General features: G+C 40.5%; 1 long non-coding RNA gene across 1 annotated transcript; it reads left to right on the forward strand.

The window, feature by feature from the left end:
* The first annotated feature begins 521 nt into the window (after positions 1-521).
* LOC142160438 (uncharacterized) lies at positions 522-4,691 on the forward strand. The gene is made up of 3 exons (XR_012693225.1): positions 522-689; positions 3,079-3,146; positions 4,400-4,691. It is a non-coding gene; the product is annotated as an uncharacterized LOC142160438 (long non-coding RNA).
* The last annotated feature ends 660 nt before the right edge of the window (positions 4,692-5,351 follow it).

Consider the following 5,351-nt stretch of genomic DNA (forward strand, 5'->3'; position numbering starts at 1 on the left):
CACCCCTATCTGGATTCTGCCTTTGTACTGCACTCCCTGAAAGTTACCGACCCGGCTTGCCTCACCATTCTTCTGGATTTCCCTTTGTACCTTCTCTACCTGAACGTTGCTGAACCGGCCTGTCTGACACCCCCTTGTATCTCGCTGTGGACTCTAGGAAGGACCGCGACCTGCGTGTCCCTGCAGCGGAGTCCATACTTCCTTGCGGGGGTTCCTGGCGCCTTCCTCTGAGTTGCGCCAACAACAGCAGGTACCCACTACCAGTCATACACCCACTATCAGTCGTGACAACAAGATAACATAGGGCACCAGTGCAGGACTATTATTGAGGCCCCACCTAGTCCCATGAGATGTTCTGCAATTGTATTGTAAGTATGTGTAGAACACCGATAGGAAATTAAAAGGGAGAAAACGAAAGTTCACAGAAATATATGATCTGCAAACTCTACTTGTTCTGTTGAACAGGAGATTGCCACCTAGCATCAGCTAGTGACGATGTGGTGATGACAATCTCCCAAAGACCATGCTGACATGAAGAATTCTGTGATTCTTTTTTTGTGTGTGTTACAGAGTTCTAAGCACCAGCTCATGCAATCAGCAGAACCATATGCCAAGATACCATGTGCTTAGCCTGTCAGATTTTCTGGAAGACTAAAGATGGCAGGAGAGCTAGAACAGAAATAAAATAGGTAGGTAACATATTAGCAACTTTAAGAGGACTTTCTGCAATGCATTCTAAATATACTAAAAATGTATTATAAATGAAAGATAATAATAATAACAATAATCCATGGGACCATAATATGTATAAGGGAACATTCAGCACTACTAGTGGACAGTGCTAAGGCCAATAAAGAGGCCCATTTCACATAAAGTAGTTTTATAGACAAGGAGAGGTTGTTGAGGGACTCTAGGTAAAATGTCAATATCCCAAGTATTTGAGTACTTGGGTACTATTTTCCTGAAAAGTGACTCCTCTTTTATGAGCCTCCTATATAGTTGCCCATATTCTTCTATCAAGTAAAGAATTAGTATGCTAATGCCAAGCCACATCGTCTGAGCATGGACATTACCAATCCCTCATAAAACTTTTTAGTCAAGAAATCAAGGGCTGAACTCACCTCAAACTGAGCAGATGACCGACACAAACAACTTCTTGCTTGGAAAAATGGTGCTTTAAATTGTTCATGTCACAAATAGCACAGCAGACTTTTGTCAGGATGACACCAGGAAACCCTTCCGTTCTGGATATTGTCAAGCAGGTAGCTTCTTCCATCCACTCTATTGGACATGCAACTCACTCTTCCTATCCCTGCAGGGGGCTCTTGTCCCTTCAAGAGCCTGTGATTGCTCAACAGTTTTTTAATGGCAGAGAGGGCTTAACCTTCCTGCCAGTAATAGCGTGTATTCCTGCATTCATGAGCCTGCTGCGTTGCTGTATTTCCTGTCTGCTGTCGTCTCAACCTATGGTTTTGTATCTGGTTTTGTATCTGGACCTCCTTTATTAGCTGCCTGCCCTGACCATTTGGCTCGGTTCTGGTTATCCCTATTCACCACCTGCCTCGACCATTTGCATCCTCTCCGGTTAGTCTTTGGTTTACCACCTGGTGTTCCATTACTCAGTCCTGTTTGGACTCTATTCCTATACTGAATTTGGTCTACATATCTCCGTGTTACCAGAGGTGCTGCTGTTATGAACTACAGACATTGCACTACAGGAGTTACTCTCCATCACCTTTTTGATCACCTTTACCTGCTACACTGACTTTATATTCCTGCCCCAAACCTTTCATCTTGCTGGTCATTGTTTGTTTCCTTTGAACTGTGCTTTGTTTTATTGCTGTGCCTTGGACATTCAGCTACCAATGTTCTTCAGCCATCCGATCCTATGTTTCAATGATTTTTTTATTTATTTATTTTCACATATATATTCTTTTTTTCAATTTTTTCATGCAAGAAAACAGAGTAACAATGAAAAAGTTATAAAAAGTATAAGTGCATTTACATAGACATCTCTGTTAACCTACAATGTATATCAGGCACATAAAAAGTAGAAACAAATAACCAAGTGGGGTGGAATCTGGTGATCAAGAGGCAAGGAGACAGAAACAGAAGGGAAAAAACAAGAAGGGTAGGAGGAGAGGGAAAAATTGGGCGAGCATAATGTAAAATTATGAGTTTGACAAATGGCTTTGATAAGAAGAACCTATTATAGCGGACACCGGGTGCAACGTAACGTCAATGGTGCTGAATATGAAATCAGCCTAAGGAAGGAAATATGATTTATATGTACGGGTATCCTTAAACTCCACCCAAGGAAACCAGGTAGAAGATAACTCTTGGAGATTATCTAGGCCTAATAGACTAAGTTCATCCATAGAGAAAAATTGATTCTGTTAAACGAATCTGTAATAGAGGGAGGAGAGGTGGACTTCCAGTGTAGGGGAATGATTGCCTTTGCAGAGTTATTCAGATGTTTTATAAGAGACTTTTTGTAGGTGGGGATTAAGGAATTGGGGAGTGAGAGAAGCCCAAATGAAGAATCATCTGGAATCTCTGATCCTATGATTTATTTAGATAAATTGATCACTGTTTTCCAATATGCACCAAGTTTAGGCCAGTTCCACCATATGTGTAGGACAGTTACTGGACTCAAGCTGCACCTCCAGCAGAATGCAGAGATCTCGGGGAGAATTTGTGGATTTGGGTAGGAGTCAAATACCAATGTGATAGAAGCTTAAATTGGGTCTCAACTACTGATAGGCTGAGGGACTTCGCATGTGCGGCCAAAAATATCTCCTGCTATTTATTATCGGTCAGGGGTCTAGGTAAGTCTCAGTTCCAGGCATTTGCAAATTGCAAAACTGAATGAGACACATCATCTAAGAACATTTTATATAGGATGGCAATGGAGTGCCTGGGAGCCATAGGTGCCATACACAGGAAGTGATAAAGTGTCTTAAATGGAAATAGGCCCTTTTGTTCTCGGGAAAATAAAGCAAACTTCTCCTTTAATTCAAGGAATGAGTACATACCACCACCACCAACCAGCTGACCAACTCTAGTCTCTCTCCACAGCCATAATCCAAGATGCTAATGAAGACCAGTGTAAGCCTGGAAGAAAATCAGAGTTGCAGACAAAAGGTGTAAGTGGGGAAAAATTGGGGGAAACATTACTCTGAACTGGCAACTGTCTCCAGCAATCGAGTGTTTATCCTATTGTGGGATGTGAGATTTTGGGAAGTTTAGAAAACCATGGCTAGATGTTGAGTGAATTTGTAGAATGGGAACTTTCTAACAACATCCATTGTTTCTCCCCCCCTGACGACGACCAATCCTAGATTCTCTAGAGTGTTATGGATTTATAATAAAGGGAAAGCAGAGGTAATTGCAAGCCTTGTCTATCTCTCCGTCTGTATTGTACATGTCTACATCTGGGACTTTTGCCACCCCCCCCCAGACAAAGTCCCAGATAATTTTCAGTAAGTCTGTCAGAAACTTTGGTGGAATCTTGATGGGAACTGTCTGCATTATATAAATAAGGCTGGGAAGGACGTTCATTTTAATCATGTTTATTCTGCCCAACCATGAAAAACCTTTCGATCTCCATTGTAGGGGCAAAAAATATAGGCTAAATAATCTAGAAATATATGAGGGGATGCGGACACCCAGATGTTTACACTGTGACAGGTGCTAAGTAAATCTTAATGATGTCGGAAGGGTAACATTTAATTGATCAGGGATATTCAAGTCTAAAGCAATTTATTTAGTATAGTTTAGCTTAAAATTAGAGAGTTGTCCATATTCTTTAAATTCATCAATTAAGTTAGATAGTGTATGATTGTCAAGTGGTAATAGCTAGGAAGTTGTCTGTGAACATAGCCAGCTTAATTTCCTTAGAGTGGACATGTAAGCCTTTAATGTTTTGGTTTAGATAGATAGTTCTGGCTAATGCTTCCATATACAGCCCAAAAACCAAGGGAGACAACGGACAGCCCTGCCTGGTACCATTAGCAATATATATAGGCTCTGAAACACCTCCATTTATTCTGAATCTGGCCTTGGGGAGTTATATAATGCTAGGATTCTCTGGAGGCAGGAAGAACCCAGACCCATCTACTACAGTGCCCGTCATAAATATCCTGCCTACTCGGTGGCAAGCTTTGTCCACATCAGTGAAAAACAGTAGGGCTTGAATCTTATTGACTGAAATATGATGAATAAGATCAGCAGCGATGAAGAGGTTAACTCCTGGCCGTAGGCGCCAGGAATGTTAAAACGTGTGTGTATGTGTTAAATGTATATAAAATGAATGAAATATGTGTATATCTGAAAGAAGTGTTGAGTAGTTGTTTTGCTCCAGTGTACTGAAAGCTGGTTGGGTTTTCCACTTTTCTAGGAGATGAGGAGTCTGATGCTCTGATGGTGAAAGGGGAAAAAACACCTGGAAAGGAGGAGAGAGAGGGAGAGGCAGGAGGAGAAGGAGCGATGGAAGAGACAAGACAAATAACAAATACAAACTGTAAATAAAGACTACTAGAGAACATAAGCTCCACAGGAAGGTAAAAACGGAAGGGAGAATTTTCCTCTAAACAGAACATGGTTAGCTTGCTCAGACCCATGTTAGTGGACAGAGGATAAAGCGGAGTATCTAATTGAGGTTAAGGTGGAGCCAACTTCCATATTCATGCTAAAGCAAATATTATAAGTACAAATAACATTAACCTTATAAAAAGAAAAATATGACTCTTGGATGAGAGTTTAACTATAGATCAATATATCTATAAAATAACAATTAAAACATTGATATTCCATGGAAAGTAGTAATTATCTTGATGACAACTGGTGGGAGAATGATAAAATAGATGGTCAAAGACCTAGTAGGTCTCAGAATGTGTGAAGGGGGAGAGATCTCCTTAAAGTTGTCATTAGGTAAATAGGTAGACAATGTTATGTGAGGGCCAGGAGAGTACATTAAAAACATATAAGAGGTGCTTAAAATTTTGTCTTGATGAGACTAGAACATTGAAGAGGTCTGGCAGAACACGTCCTCCAGGCCTAGGGGAGTAATTTTTACCAGATGTTTCAAGCATCCCTGATTAGACTGTCATTTGCCCTTATGAAAGGGTGATATCAGAATCAGATCCATAAACATTTTAAGACTGGTAATACTATAAAAAGAGGACATCAAAGATGATCATTCCTAGGCACTACTAGTAAAAGCAACATAACATTATAAAGTCTTAAAGGATTCAATTGCTTATCTGAAAGAAATGTTCAAGTAACCCTGGCTTCTTCAGGATGGGCCACGTGGTTAGACTTCCTTTTATATTTCTTGCCATGTTGCCATT

This window comes from Mixophyes fleayi, chromosome 6 (genome assembly GCF_038048845.1).
Source record: "Mixophyes fleayi isolate aMixFle1 chromosome 6, aMixFle1.hap1, whole genome shotgun sequence".
Lineage (NCBI taxonomy): Eukaryota > Metazoa > Chordata > Amphibia > Anura > Limnodynastidae > Mixophyes > Mixophyes fleayi.